Source organism: Petaurus breviceps, unplaced genomic scaffold, assembly GCF_028583685.1.
Source record: "Petaurus breviceps papuanus isolate PSGF00001 unplaced genomic scaffold, PetGlider_PUasm1.0 91133, whole genome shotgun sequence".
Taxonomy (NCBI): domain Eukaryota; kingdom Metazoa; phylum Chordata; class Mammalia; order Diprotodontia; family Petauridae; genus Petaurus; species Petaurus breviceps.
Window position 1 is genome coordinate 9578869 of NW_027187419.1, and position 16470 is coordinate 9595338.

Below are 16470 nucleotides of genomic sequence, written 5' to 3' on the forward strand. Positions count from 1 at the left end.
TCTCTCAGATTGCTCTTTCTTTACACTTAAAACTGAGAAAAGGTAAAGTTTCTGGAAAGGGTCATATTAGTTAGCAGTATGCATTAGTGGAGAGAAAGCAACTGTACTTTCTGGTATTCCCTTTTTACCCTTTCCTTTTTACTTTAAGCCTCTGCTCACTAGAAAGACTGAAGCCAGGTGACATTATCCATGCTTCCTCAGGCTCTCTCTTTGCAAACCTTCTTCTCACAGTACTGCATCCATGTTTAAGAACACAGGATGTAGAACCAGGGATATCTGAGCTCAAATCCTGCCTCAGATAATTACTAGTTGTGTGACTTTGGTCAAGTCTCTTCTCTTTGTCTCAGTTTCCTCATCTATTAAATTGATATAATAATAACACCTACCTCACAAGTTTGTTGTGAGGACAAAATGAGATAAGATTTGTCAAGTGCGTGGTAAACCTTAAGACATTTTGTAAGTGTTGTTGTTGTCACCTAATGGATAAATCATGGTCGTTGGGCCTAGAGGAAGGTGTGTGTCACTAGGCTAAGGTACCCTGCTTGATGGCTGATGTTTATGATAAGTATGAGAAAATAAAGCTCCACGAAAGCAGAATGTGCTAGTGATGCTGGAGAAATCTCTGCCTGGCCTTCTGAAACATGTGAGTTCTTTCCGAAACTTACGGCTATTCTCGGCACCTTGTCATGGTCTGGGCGGGGCAGTGTTCTTCCCCCTCACAATCACAGAAGACAATATGAAAGGAATTGGAGTGGGATGGAACCTTAGAGATCACCAAAACTAGCCCCGTTGTCATACAAGTGAGGAAACGAGGATTCAGAGGGTGAGCTGCTCCAAGTCACACAGCTAACAGGTAGCAGAGTCTGAATGTTTGAACCTCAGGTGTCCTAATGACAAATCCTAGACTCCTTACTGCCCAAGCTGCTTTCTCCCTTAGACTCTGCATTTAAAAAAATACAACATAATGAAATTGGTAATTACCTTACCGCTAACTTGAACTTCGAGTTCAAGCGTCTTGAGGACTGTTTCCTAATTGTCTCCATATCTTTTCCCATTTTCTCTTCATTCTCCCTTCCCAACACAAACCACAAACATCTAACACAAAGTTAAAGCATCAAATTGTCTGGACGCTTTTGATTTCAAGATAAGTAAGTATGTTTTAATAGAGCTTTGGAAAAAGAAAATGTTGTATCCCAACTTTTGGCCCAAAGAACATAGCACGTACTCAGGAAAGTCAGGTGATGTTGTGCAGTATACCTGTCTTTGTTCGTGTTCTATCCCTCCTCGTGTATTTGAAGCGTTCTTGAGGCCATGGCCCACATAGAAGCTGAGCTTCCTATAGCCCAGCTCTGTGCAGTCAGCACCTAATGAATGTCACGTGTGGTTTTCAAGAACTGATTGTTGAATTGTATTGCACGGATTCCAAAGATTGAGTTGTATGTAAAATAGGAGAAAATGAACTCCAGAGTGTCATAAACATTTTTTAAAAACATGATTGAAAATTATTTTCGGGGCAGCTGGGTGGCGCAGTGAATAGAGCACCGGCCCTGGAGTCAGGAGGACCTGAGTTCATATCCGGCCTCAGACACTTAACACAAAAACTAGCCGTGTGACCTTGGGCAAGTCACTTAACCCCAATTGCCCTCCAAAAAGCAAAAAAATGTATATTTTCATCCATCAAGTTTGAAGAATGACTTTTTCACCATGGTGTTTTCATACCACTCAAAAGCTCATATTATATTCTACTGCCTACATGAGACCTTTAATAATCTTTTTTTTTTTTAAAGCAATCGGGGTTAAGTAACTTGCTCAAGGTTACACGGCCAGTTATTTCTGGGTGTGGTGCTGAGTGTCTGAGCCCGGGATTCAATCTCCAGATCATCCCAACACTGGAGCCTGTACTCTTACTCGCTGAGCCACCTGGCCGCCCCTAAGCAATTGGGGTTAAGTAACTTGCTCAAGGTTACACGGCCATGTGTTTCTGGGTGGGTGCTAAGTGTCTGAGCCCGGGATTCGATCTCCAGGTCTTCTCAACACTGGAGCCGGTGGTCTTACTCGCTGTGCTACCTGGCCGCCCCCGACCTTTAATAATCTTGCTAGCTCTTCCTGACTCTATCCCCACCTTTTCCCTGGAAATAAAATTACCTTATAGTTCATATGTGTATACTTATATCTACATGTTGTCTACCCTGATAGAATAAAAGCTCCTTTAGGCCAAGGGACTGTTTCTTTTTTGTCTTTGTATCTCCAGCAATCAGTCAGTAAGCATTTATGAAACTTCTACTGTGTGCAAGGCACTGTGCTATTTGGTGGGGATAAAGAAAGGCAAAATACAGTCCCTTCTTTCAAGGAGGTCACAGCCTAATGGAGGAGACAGTATGCCAAGACAAGCTATACACAGGGTAGATTGGAGATGATCAGGAGAGTGATGGCACTAACATTAAGGGGTGGAGGCTTATATCTATCTGGAAGCAAAGGTGTCAGATGGCTTGGGAGAAGCACAGATTGATGAGCAAGAGGATGATGGAGGGAGCAAAGCCCTGGAGAAAATGGATAAAAACACAGATGGAGTCATTAACGTGGGAAAGTGTAAATGACATGTTCAACTGAGAGAGGCAAGGAAAGCATATCAATAATGGCTAATACCTGTAGTAGAGCTTTAGGATTTACAAAGTACTTGATCTTTACTATCTCATGTTACCTTCACAACTCCCTTCTGAAGGAGGTCATCATAGCAATGCTATTATACCTATGTTACAGATGAGGGGAAAAATCACAAAGAGGTTAATTGAGGCGAAAAGGAGAATGAAAGGTTCTTGAGGGCAGAGGCTGTTATTATTTTTGTCTCCTTATCCATGGAGCCTTGCTGAACTTTGTCTTTGTTGGATTGGATTGAATAAGAATGAATGAAAGAATTATAGCAACAATAGGGGTCAAGGGAAGTTAGGTAAAATGGAAATGTAATGAGCCCTGTCTGCAGAATTCTAGTATTTTCTCTAGCAATACACTGCTATATAGCTCGAGATTAGGGGTGGACAAAGTGATCCTTACGAGCCTAGATGACCAGTTTCATGTTTGAGCACCAATGTTTTTGGTAGGAGAGATGTGGGTCCAATCTCCATATTTCTGTGCCTCTACTTACTTACTTGGATAAACTAGGGACTCTATCTCAAAATAATGATATACTCATTTGACAAGTATGTTAACTGAGACAGACCATAGTTAATAAAATCTCAGACCAATTTAGTTCAGAGTCATTATAAATTCATAAATTTGAAGGATATTTATCAATGAGGCTCTCTTTATGCTGTCTGTCACGGGGTTATAGACTGAGAGATAAAAAGGGGTTTTCAAAATCCTCTAGTTTTACTCCTTCATTTTATAGTTGAAGAAATTGAGACCCAGAGAGGTTAAAGTTACATGCCCACACTTATACAGGTATGGAGTAGCAGAGCCAGGATTCTCAGATTCCAAATCCACATATTTTTTCTGCTCTGGCATACTGATTTTCCAAATCCTTCTAACTGGACAAGACATCAACTACCCTCCAAAATGGCTGGCACCATCACTTGCCAGTCAATGACGGTACTTCATCCTAGTTTTATATAGACACTAATGGGAAAGCAGTGACATTACAAGTATGCCCTAACTTAAGAAAATTCAATTTACAAAAATCTAACTTTAAAAAACTAGACAAGTTGCGGCAGCTAATGGCGCCATGAGTAGAGCACTGGCCCTGGAGTCAGGAGGACCTGAGTTCAAATCCAGCCTCAGATACTTAATAGTTGTGCGACCTTGGGCAAGTCATTTGATCCCAATTGCCCAGCCTTCCCTCACTCCAAAAAGCAAAAGAATAAAAATAAAAACTAGACAAGTGAAAGGGTTTATTAATTCATATTATGAAAGTTCTCCTTGCTCTAACTTAGAATTCAACCCAGGGTTCCTTGAAATAGAAGCCTCCTGTTGCATTTTAAACACTTAATTTTTCATTTGATTTGTACACAACTCCAGAAACATCTGGCGTGTTAAGTGAGCTACAACTGTGCCTTCCTCACCCGCCCCTCAGTGTTGGCATTTTCATAGCATGAGTCTAGTTATGAAACAAACAGAATTCTTACTGCACTAACCCCTTGATGCTCATTCCTGGTCTCCATACTTTTGCTTCTTCTGCTCCCCCTAACCAGACTAGGGATCATAGACTCAGAAATCCAGAGCTGGAGGGGACATCAAAGGCTGGCAAGGCCAGCCCCCTCACTTTATAGTTGAGGAAACTGAGGCCCAGGACGTGAAATCACTTGCTGGAGGTCACAGGCAGTGTCAGGTAGGATATTGACTGGAAACCTCCTGACACCAGGCTCCTCTTTTCACTTCGTCTGGTTTGTATACAATTTTCTTTATTAATTACAAAATTACTGAGATTTATATAGTACTTTAAGGTTTACAAAACTCTTTGTAAACACTGTCACATTTGAACCTCACAACTACCACATGAAGTTATTATTCCAGAAGGTTAGGTGATGAAGGGAATGGATTTGTGTAGTGGGAGAGAACAAGGTAGATGGGAAGAAAGGCAAAGGGAGGGAGGGAGGGAGGGAGGAAGGAAGGAAGAAAGGAAGGAAGGAAGGAAGGAAGGAAGGAAGGAAGGAAGGAAGGAAGGAAGGAAGGAAGGAAGGAAGGAAAGAAGAGAGGGAGGGAGGGAAAGGAAGGGGAAGGAGCAAGGATTAAGCTTCAGGCATCTACTGTATGCCCTGCACTGTGCTAAGCAAAGCTAAAATGGGGAAGATGATAAGGAGACAGAATCAAAGGATTTGAAAACTTTGGACATGAAGCTGAATGTAGGTGGCTGGAGAATACTCATGTATCATCTGTGGAAGCAGGGAAGTTGGGAGGACAAGGACAAGGTTAAGGAGAATAAGCTATTCTAGACAGTTGGGAGAAAAGTAAAGATAATAAAATGTGGCCCCTCATCTATACTAGCACATATGGTTCTTTTCTTTCTCTCTCACATGTCTAAATCTTCCCTCTATAACTAAACTAAGATTTTATTTTTAGTGCTCAATGTGTGGCAAGAACTCAATAAATTCATAATTTAGTTTAATCCTTAAGTATCGAAATGCTTTTCTGATACATGAGGAGAATAAAACTTTTCAGAACATCTTAGATTTTATAGAATAGCAGTTTTCCTCCCATGTTACACAATTTCTAGTTTAGTGATTGACTTTTCTTAGAAGAAACCAGATTGGCTAAAATAGTTCAGTTCTTGGTAATAGTGTTCTTTCTCAGAGTCATTATGTCTTCAGTATTTGCAGGATTGAGGTTCAGAAGTTTACAAGCCTTACTAACCTGTGGCCAGCCTGTAACTAATTCCTCATAGTGGTAGGGGTGGGGGCAGGCAAATATCTATATAGTGCCTTTACAACCTTAGTGTGTTCGGGGGAAGAAGGGGAGGGCAGGCTTAAGGCCAATTTGGGAGAAAGGCTAGAGAAAACCCTTTTCTTGTTTTAGTTTCAGTCATTCTGCACCTTTGGAAGGTAATTTCTGAGCCTGGGAAGATTAGGAAGAAACTTGAAAGTAGGTAGGCTTTGACCATCCAGGGATGGATGTATGAGTGAAGAGGAGAGAATTTGTTAAAGTCTCAGTAGTTTTATCTATAATCCCCAAGTCTCTTTGTCATTTGGGTTGCCAAGGTCTCCCACTGCATCCAGGGCCATCTCTAGTCATTCTGATCTATATCTTGTCACTGGACCCAAATGGCTCTGGAGGAGAAAGTGATGCTGGTCACTCTACATAGCCCTGCCTCCCTTAAATCTGATTCATTTGCAAGTCATGACATCACCTTCCCTATTTCATGGTCCTCTTGGAAAATGCAGGACAAACTACAACAATAAGACACTTCTCCTAGCTGTACCACTTTCTGGTGGCCCATCTGGCTATATGAGGGCCTGGACCCAGTGAGTCTTCTGACATGTTTCCCATACTTCCTCTACTCCCATTCACGCAAAAAAGAGTATGGTAGAATGAGATCCTGACTGTAGAGCCCAAAGTTTAAAGAATATTTCAGAGAAAAGATACAAGCCTTAGTGAGAAAAGAATGGAGTTAACAGAAGGTCTAGTGGTGTGTCAATAGTAGGAGTGATATGACAGGGGGCCTCCTAATAGAAACTAGCCATGGGAGGGTCTTTTCTATATTCCCCTCCCTATCCCCCTTTTCAACTTCCTTTTTTATATGTTGTCTTGCCCTATTCTACTGTGAGCTCCTTGAAGGCAAGGACCTTCTTTGTCTTCCTAGGGCTGACATAGTAGTTCTTTTTTTTTATTTTGGTCTTTTTTAGAGGCAGGGGGAAGCAGGGCATTTGAGGTTAAGTGACTTGCCCAAGGTCACACAGCTAGTAAGTGTCAAGTATCTGAAACCAGATTTGAACTCAGGTCCTCCTGACTCCAGGTCTGGTATTCACTGTACCATCTAGCTACCCCTGACATAGTAGTTCTTGATGAATGTTTCTTTACTGACTGACTGACCATAGAATTGAGTTATAGGCCACCTTAGTCATTATCTCCTCATTTTATGGGATCAAGAGATGTTCAGCATCTTACCTAAAGACACACAGAATACTGAGAGCTAAGGAATAAAAAATGAATTGATCAGGAGAGGGTAGCCCCAGATTTCTGCAGGTAGAATTGTAGAATTAGAGGATGATTCTGTGATCCTAAGGCACCTCAAGAGGTCACTATAATACATTTTCTTGCCTTCAGGATGGGCCTGGTATTATCATCATTTCCTTAATGAAGAGTCTGAGGTACAGGAAAGTTAAAGTAACATACCTTTAATTAGTTGAGAGGAAAGTGGCAATGGAAAATCCACCTTGCCCAAGGAAAAGGATGAGCATCCACTGGTAAGAGCTGATATTCATTTAGTACTTTTAGGATTTCCAAGAGCGTTTTACAGATAGTACCTCATATAGTTCTCACAAATAATTTGCCTGTAAGGCAAATGCTATTATCCCCATTTTATAAATGAAGAAACTGAGACAGAGTGATTTATGCAAAATCACAGAATTAGCATCTGAAGCAGACCTCATACCTAGGTCTTGACTCTAAAGCCAGCATGCCATCAACCACCCCACCTAGCTGATTGAGTAAATGCAAAGGAATTTCTTAAATGCTGATTGTGTGCTAGTCCCTGTAATAAGACCTCAGGATACAAACTAAAAATTGAAACAGTCTCTGCCCTCAAGAATCTCAATTCAAATAGAATTATACAACTAATAATGAAGAAGAGGAAGAAGAAAGCTTTTAATATAGGACTTTGCAAATATCCTCACACCAACTCTGGGAAGTAGGTGCTATAATTATCCCTGTTTTACTGATGAGGAAACTGAGGCAAAGAGATTCACTTGCTTAGGGTCATATGACTGGTAAGCATCTAGGGCCATATTTGAACTAAGTAAGGTTTTCCCGACTTCTACTATCTACTCTGCCATCTGATTGCTTTTATGGTAGTGGCAGTAAAGAAGGAAGTTTTGGTCTGGAAATGATGATTGGTTATGAATAGAGCCAATAGACACACCTGGCACACCCTTTCCAGAAGGAATGAGAGCATTGATTTAATTACTGACCCCTAAGAAGGTGAGAGAAGAAGGGGATGGAGGGAGAAGAGAACTGGCCTGAGGAAGGGGGAGAGTGTCCTCACTGATTTGTGTAGTTTTGACTATACCACAAATTTTACAGTTGCCATGTCTGGTTATTTCACTAGTCAAGGAAACTACAGAATTAAGAATTATTATCTGAGTAATTCAGGGGAACCTGTTAAGTTGAATAATCCAGACTGTGGCCTCATCTTTTTTGTTTCCAGGGGAACTGTCATCCTTCCAGGCACTCACATTTGCTACCTTAGAGTGGTTAGTCTTCCTCACCTTGAATATTCAGCCAGCTGCCAAGTGCTGCCAGGTCTATAGTCCCCTTCTCCCCACACGCAACCACTACTCCAGTTGACACCCTTGTCTCTGAAGGGTGAGAAACATTGTCTCTCATTCAGATTATTACTTTTTGTTTATTTTTTAAATAACATTTTTGTTTTTTTCCAATTAAATGTAAAAACAATTTTTAACGTTCTTTTTTTTTTATTTTGAATTCCAAATTCTTTCCCTCCCTGCCTCCTCCCCAAGCAGGTTGATATAGGCTATACATATGCAAAAAAAAACATTTTCATTTTGGTCCTGTGGTCCAAACATTATTTGCAGTGCAAAACATTTTCATATTGGTCCTGTGGTCCCACTCAGATTATTGCAGTACCTTCCAAACCGGACTTCCTGCTTCCAGTCTTTCCTCTTTCCAATCCATCTAGTGATGATGATGATGGTGATGATGATGATAGCAACTGACATTTATGTAGTGCTTACTCTGTGCTAAGCACTTTCCAATAATTTTCTCATTTGATCTTCATAACAACCTGGGAAGTAGGTACCCTTATTATTCCTCTTTTCCAGTTGAGGAAACTGAGGCAGACAGAGGTTAAGTGACTTGCCCAGGGTCACACAGCTAGTGTATGAAGCCTGATTTGAGCCCCAATCCTCCTGACTCCAGTCCCAGCTCTCTATTCACTGTACCACCTAGCTACCTCCAAAATATCAAGAGAACATACATGAGGGGAGAGAATAAGTATAGAGATCTGACTAGGGGGGGGACATTCAATGGGAAGAATGGAGATGAGAGGAATGTTTATTTTCCCTTACTAGTTAAATTATGGGATTGGAAAGGGGAGGGCGATGAAATATGCCCATTTAGTGAAATTTTGGGATGGATGCAGATACTGGATCTGTCCATTTGGCTAAATGTCCTTTGGCATTTCAGCCTCTTTGGGGGAAATTTTGGGATGGATGCAGATACTGGATCTGTCCATTTGGCTAAATGAATCATACCTTTGGCATTTCAGCCTCTTTGGGGGCTACCCAAAATAAGTGTGAGCAGAACAGTATACTGGTCATATGGTATACTAGGAAGAAAGTCATATTTGTAAACTGAGGACCCAGGGTGGAATCTTGGCTGTGCCCCCTAGCCAGCTCTGTCACCTTAGATGTGCTTAGCTTCTCTAGAGATTACTTTGCTCCTGGAAAATGAAGATGATAGTCAAGATAATCTCTGAGTCTGTATTGTTCTAATCCTGTGTTCCTTTGACCCCTCTCCTGATATGCCTGTTAAAGAACTCAGGAGAACTGAGGAAAAGCTCAGTCCCATTCCTCATTCATGCTTAACCATTAGGACAGATGATGGCACAGGAGAAACTGTTCCCCAATGCCAAGCCAGAACAATTTTCCTCCATTGATTTTGCCATGTAATCAAAGACCCAGAAATCTTTGATAGTAGTGACAATAGTAACAGTAGCTGATATTTCTATGGCACAGAGTTTCCAAGGTTTCTTTAACATACTTTCAATCCTCATGACAACCCTCTGAGGTCCATACTGTGTGGAGGTGTAATCATTTTTCCCTTATTGCCAGGATACTGGGACTCAGAGAGATCAAGTGACTTGTCTGTGGTCACACAGTTAATACCAGAGCCAGGATTTATATTTATTCAGCACTTTCAGATTTACAAAGGGCTATCCTTGTGACAATCCTATTTTACAGACAAATGAATTCAGGCTCACAAATGTTAAGAGAAAGGAAGAGAACAGGTATTTATTAAGCACTTTTGTGCCAAGTTAAAAGTAACCCAGTGAGGTGAAGTGCTGTTATTTTCTATATTTTACAGGTTCAGGAAACTGAGGCAGAGGTTAACTGACTTGGCCAGTCACACAGCTAGCAAGTGTCTGAGGATGGATTTGAACTTAGGTCTGTCTTAACTCCACATCCAGGGCTCTAGTCACCTAGCTAAAAGTGTGCTAATATTTTACAAATATTATCTCATTTGATCCTCACAACAATGCTAGAAGGCAGGCACTTAATTCTCTTCATTTTACAAAGGAAGAAATTGAGGCAGGAAGAGTTTAAGTGACTTGCTCAAGGTCACACAGCTAGTAAGTGTCTCAGACTGGATTTGAACTCAGATCTTCCTGACTCCTTCTTGGTGCAGCATTCTGTCCACCAGCTGCCTCTCTGATTTGCTTATGATGACACATTCACATTTATGTAGGGCTCTCAGCTTTACTTATAACAACTTTGTGAGGGGAATAGTGGGAGTGACTTTCTTTGTGAGATCCTAGGTGTCCTGTGTTGGCTAAGTTCTTATTACTATGCTAATTAGGGCAGGGGGGAGGCTAATAATTTATATTCACTTCTAGTCAAGATCATTTATTCCAGTTTTTCATTTCATCTAGTCAGAATGGGGCAGCTAAGTGGATCAGGAGTGGATCAGAGTGGATCAGGCCTGGAGTCAGGAAGACGAGTTCAAATTTGCCTTCCCATATTTACTAGCTATACTGGGTAAATCTCTTAACCCTGTTTGCCTCAGTTTCCTCATCTGTAAAATGAACTCAAAAAGAAAATGGCAAACCACTCCAGTATCTTTGCCAAGAAAACCCCAAATGGGGTCATAAAAAGTTAGGCATGACTGAAAACAACCAAACAACAGCAAAATTCCAGCAACAAATTTCTTGGTACTACCAAGAATGGCTACCAGGGACAATCACCATTGAGCACACTGAATGTAGATACTCACCTGCGATTAGAACCCACACCTGTCCTGTCACCTAGATTTCCCTCCTGCCCCCTACATGTGTGCAACAATTATTGTAGTGACAGAAATCCCATATACCTCAGGGAATCGGAATGAAGTAGGTAATTTTTCAACAGCATATGTTGAAAAGTATTATAACATAGTATTTTAAGGATGCCCTTGGTATACAAGATACTCTGTGAATAGTTTCTTTATGTGTAATTTTTGTTTCTTAAGTTGTCAAAAGCCAGAAACCCTTGTGTTGCTTGGTCCAAGGGAGTGCCAGTTTTGAATACTCTTGCAGCAAATGTCCATTCTTTATCTCTCTGGATAACATCTGAATGAGTCACTATGAATCAAAGTGCAACGACAGGGTTGAATGTAGGCCTCCTTTTAACATAACATGTTTTAACATTGTAATTATTTTTTGCATATTGAAACCCTCTGAATCAAATAGACATGGAAATGGTACAAGGTCAGCACTACAGACTCTTACTAGCAGACCAAACAAAAGTATCCCAGGCAGGCTTCCCGAGTTTGGCCTACAGAGCAAGCCTGCCACCAGCTGTATCTCAAGTTACTGCCTCAGGATGGAGGAGTTGTCCTTCATGTATACAGACATGTTAGATTGAAGATGAGGCAGAGAGGCAGACTGCCTATCCCCACCACCCTGCCTCCTGAGATTCAGAGACCACACAGAGTTGGTCCCCAGAAAGTTGATCCAGCGTAGGGCAGCTTTGGTGGAAGGAGGCAGGACATGTTTCTGATACGCAGGGATCTAGTCTGGCATTAAGTCATTGCTCTTCTAGAAGTTTCCAAGTCTACAAACGAGAATGAATAGTAGACAGGCTAGTCTAGCACATTCTCACTTTACAAAGGAGGAAGCTGAGATCCAGAGAGAATTCACTAATCAATCCCAAAGTCACTTGGTGGGAGAGCCAGCATTGCAACTGACAGCTCCTGACTGCCGGGTCCATGTTTTTTCTACTATATCATACCTCCTAAGGACAGAAGGGTAGTTTCATCACTGAAATGGGTTTTTAGATTTTTCTCTAGGCCTGGAAGGCCCCAAATTAAACCAGATCTCCATGCACATATCCTAAAACCTATGGGATTCACCACATCTGCTCTGGAACCATCTGAGCCCTTCAGGAATCATTTAATTTAGGCCTTAGCTGAAGTTTTACTGAACTTCTGTGGTAGAGGGTGGGATATGGGGCAAACCTCACAATCTTGGGGCAGCTAGGTGGCACAGTGAATAGAGCACTGGCCCAGGAGTCAGGAGGACTGGTGTTCAAATCTGGTCGCAGACACTTAACACTTACTAGGTGTGTGACCTTAGGCAAGTCACTTAACCACTTAACCCCAATTGCCCTACCTTCCCCCCTCCAAAAAGACAAAAAAACAAACCCTCACAATCTCATAATTATATTCTGTCTTTTATAGGAAAACTAAACTTCTGTGGTAGGTGGGAAGATAGAAGGCAAATATAATAATAAAACCTCATCTTTCATGAGAAACCTTTCCTAACTCCTCTTAATTCTAGTGTTTTCCATGTACTAATTATTTCCTATTTATCCTGTATATGGCTTGTTTTGTATACATGTGTTTGCTTGACTTGTGTCTCCTCCATTGGATGGCAAGCTCCTTGAGGACAGGTACTTTTGCCTCTTTTTGTTCCTCAGGGCTTAGCCTATATAATAGACACTTAATAAATGTGTACTCATTGATTAATAGTAATAACAATTCAATTTGGATGGTACTTTTAAGGTGTACAAAGCCCTTCATCCCCAACTTTTTGAGATATATCACTTCCATTTTACAGATGTTGAAACTGAAAGCTTAGACAACTGAAATGACATTTGAATTTGAACCCCAGATATCCAAAATCTAAACTCAGTATCATTGTCTCTGACTAGATAAATTCTCCTTTTATTTTTTTAATTACACAAGAGTTCTTCATGATATATAATTCTTCCTTCAGATCCACATATACATTTTCATTCACATCTGTCTTCACAACGAGAGCAGACTTAAGAAACACTAGAAATGACAATAATCCAACTCAGAATTTCCATTTCTGCCCAGAAAAAGATCTTTAGAGCCAGGATTTGGGGTCAGGAGGGTAGACAATCAGTCAATATACATTGATTAAGTGATCATTTTGTACCAGGCACTGTGCTAAGTGCTGGAGATACAAAAAGAAGCAAAAGACAATGTCTGTCCTCAAGGAGCTTACAATCTAATGAGGGAAACACCACACAAGAACAATGTATGAGTAACCTTTTACGGGATGAATTAGAAAATAAACAAAGGGAAGGCACTGGAATTTTTTTTTAAAGCAATCGGGGTTAAGTAACTTGCTCAAGGTTACACGGCCAGATATTTCTGGGTGTGGTGCTGAGTGTCTGAGCCTGGGATTCGATCTCCAGGTCGTCCCAACAGTGGAGCCGGTGCTCTTACTCGCTGAGCCACCTGGCCGCCCCTAAGCAATTGGGGTTAAGTAACTTGCTCAAGGTTACATGGCCAGGTGTTTCTGGGTGGGTGCTAAGTGTCTGAGCCCGGGATTCGATCTCCAGGTCTTCCCGACACTGGAGCCGGTGCTCTTACTCGATGTGCTACCTGGCCGCCCCAAGGCACTAGAATTAAGCTAACTGCCTATGTTGCAACAATAGATACTTTTTAAACTATTTATTTATTTTTAGTTTTCAACATTCACTTCCATAAGATCTTTGAGTTTTAAATTTTCTCCTACTCCCTCTCTTCCCAAGATGGCATGCAATCTGATATAGACTCTACATATGCATTCATATTAAGCATATTTTCATATTATTCATGTTGTAAAGAAGAATTAGAACCAATGGGAGGAACCACGAGAAAGAAGAAACAAAACAACAGAAAAAGGAGAGCAAATAGTATGCTTCCATCTGCATTCAGACTCTCTGGATGTGGATAGCATTTTCCATCATGAATCTTTTGGAGTTGTCTTAGATCCTTGTATTACTGAGAAGAGCTACGTCTATGAAAATTAGTCATCACATAATGTGGCTATTACTTTGTACAATGTTCTCCTGGTTCTGCTCACTTCACCCAGCATCAGTTCACATTGCTCTTTATAGGTTTTTCTGAAGTTGGACTGCTCATTATTTCTTACAACACAATAGTATTCTGTTATATTCATATACCACAATTTGTTCAGCCATTCCCCAATTGATGGGTATTCCCTCAATTTCCAATTCTTTGCCACCACAAAAAGAGCTGCTATGAATATTTTTGTACATATGTGTCCTTTTCCCAATTTTTAAGATCTCTTTGGAATACAGACCTAAAAGTGTTATTGCTGGGTCAAAAGGTATGCAGAGTTTCATAGACCTTTGGACTTAGCTCCAAATTGCTCTCCAGAATGGTTGGATTAGTTCACAACTCCACCAATAATGCATTAGTATTCCAATTTTCCCATATCTTCTCCAACATTTATTATTTTTCTGTTTTGTCATGTTACCCAATCTGATAAGTTTGATGTGGTACCTCAGAGTTGTTTTGATTTACAATTCTATAATCAGTAGTGATTTAGAGCATTTTTATATGCCTATTGATAGCTCTGATTTCTTCATCTGAAAACTGTCTGTTCATATCCTTTGACCATTTATTAATTGGTGAATGACTTGTATTCTTATAAATTTGACTCAGTTCTCTATACGTTTTAGAAATGAGGCCTTTATCAGAAACACTGGCTGTAAAAATTGTTTCCCAGCTTTCTGCTTCCCTTCTAATCTTGGTTGCATTGGCTTTGTCTGTGCAAAAACTTTTCCAATTTAAAGTAATCAAAATTATCCATTTTGCATGTCATAGTGCTCTCTATTTCTTAAAAGATACTTTTAATATCACTCTGTGTATATGCATGTTTTTCAAAAAAAAATAACGTAGTATTTCACTCTTCATTTAACACAAAGGTACGTTTTGATAAGTCATATAATGTCACAGTGAAGGTTCACAACCTCCTATGACCAGTAACATAAAGGACACATTTTAATATTTTCTCCTCTTTTTAATCAATCAATCAGCAAGCACTTATTAAGTGCCTACCGTGTATCAGGAACAACATTAGACCTTGGGATACACATGTAAAAATAAAACAATCCCTGTCCTCGAGTAGCTGACATTGTATCAGAGGTTTCACCATGTATTCATCTAGGTGTAGCCTGCAGCCCAGATTAGGAGGTCATACTTCTTAAACCTTCCTATAAAATGAATGTGTAATAATTGCTCACATTTCCATAGCACTCACACTTTGCCCATGAAAACTCTGTCAATTAGAAAGTACAACTCAATTCAATCAAATAAATAGTAAGTTCCTACTGTGTATAAGGCACTATTATTAATACCCCCAGTCTCCAGGTAAGAAAACTGTGGTTTGGAGAGAAACAGTAATTTTAGTTGTTAGCCAGCAAATAGTGGTCAGGATTAGAGCTTAGCTCATTTTGACTCTTCTTCTTCATTCTTGTGTTTTTACCAAATCTCAGAATTGTACTTTTAAATATTCCCCCTCCTGATTTAGGTACAGATAAACACAGTATGAGGTCTTGCCACAATTCGTTGTAGGAAAGGCTAGCTTGCATTCCATGAAATTGGTTTGTTTTATGTTGACATCATCCTCATATTTTTAATGGCAGTAGTATTTTTTCCCCAATAAGCCCTTGACATTCAGAAAGTTCAAGTTATGCATTAAAAGCACTACAGGAGAGTAAACTTTAATGAAATTTTTTTCCACCCAATCCCAGAGGGAACATGAGCACTCAAAACTGAATGAAGCATGTAACAAAAGGCACAAGTAAAACTGAAAGCATTTATGTTGAAGTACGGGATAGAATTTCCACTTTGTCCTCTGTCTACACCCTTAAACTAGCTGGATTTATAAGTTCAGAGCAGATCAATGAAGCATTCCTCCTCCAAGGTGTGGAGGGGCTAAGTAATTGAATAAATCTGGATTGCTTTAGAAATAGTAGAGCTGAGAAGGATGTCTTGAGTAGTTCAGCATTTTCTTTAAACATTTCTGTGTGTGTCTGTGTGTGTGTATGTGTGTGTGACATGTATTTAAACAAACATTTGCACAGATTGGCAGGGTGAAATGAGCCAGAATTCCCTCTAGCATTTAAGAATGTGTTTGGTTTCCTTCTCTGCCTTTTGCATTTTGGGGAGTGGGGAAGGGATGAAGTTTTTGGGCCAGAGAGAAAGAGCTTCAGTCAAGCAGAGTATTTGGCATTTCCCTCATGACCACATACCTCCTGAAAGCTATTAAACTGAATTCAGAATAATTCAGCCTGGAGTTGTGTAGGCTGCTTTAGGCTTTGCAAACTGGACATTCCCAATGGAAGAACTTGGCCACGTTGGTATTAGATTTTGTATAAACAAAACCTGAGTGTATAGAAAGATGATGCACTAAGTCTGTTATTGAAAAGGGCAGAATAGCTACTTTATGGGTGTTTTTTTTTAATAAAATTGTTTACAGATTTCCACACTCTTCCCCCCGCCCCCTTAATTTCACTCATCCATTGGGTTTTGTTGGGGGCAGGGGGAGGGGGGATGTTGTGTGTTCTGTTTTGGTGTGCAGTAGAAACAAGCACACTCGGAACAGTACCTTCCTTCATATTTGGATTAACATCCTCTTGAAAGGTTGACCCTGAAGAAAATTTCTATAACTTAGGGTTCTAAGGGGCCCTTGAGGTCATTTCATCCAAAGTATGTTCTGTTCCCCAAAATGCTTGGTAAATCGTCACCTGGCCTTTAAATTAGCACCTACAGACTTGGAGGTTCTGG

The 16470-nt window shown here is 40.4% G+C and overlaps 1 protein-coding gene across 2 annotated transcripts in view; it reads left to right on the forward strand.

Moving 5' to 3' along the window:
• Nucleotides 1–16470, forward strand: part of ARHGAP20 (Rho GTPase activating protein 20) — a 176209-nt gene that overhangs the window by 132323 nt on the left and 27416 nt on the right. The window lies entirely within an intron of this gene.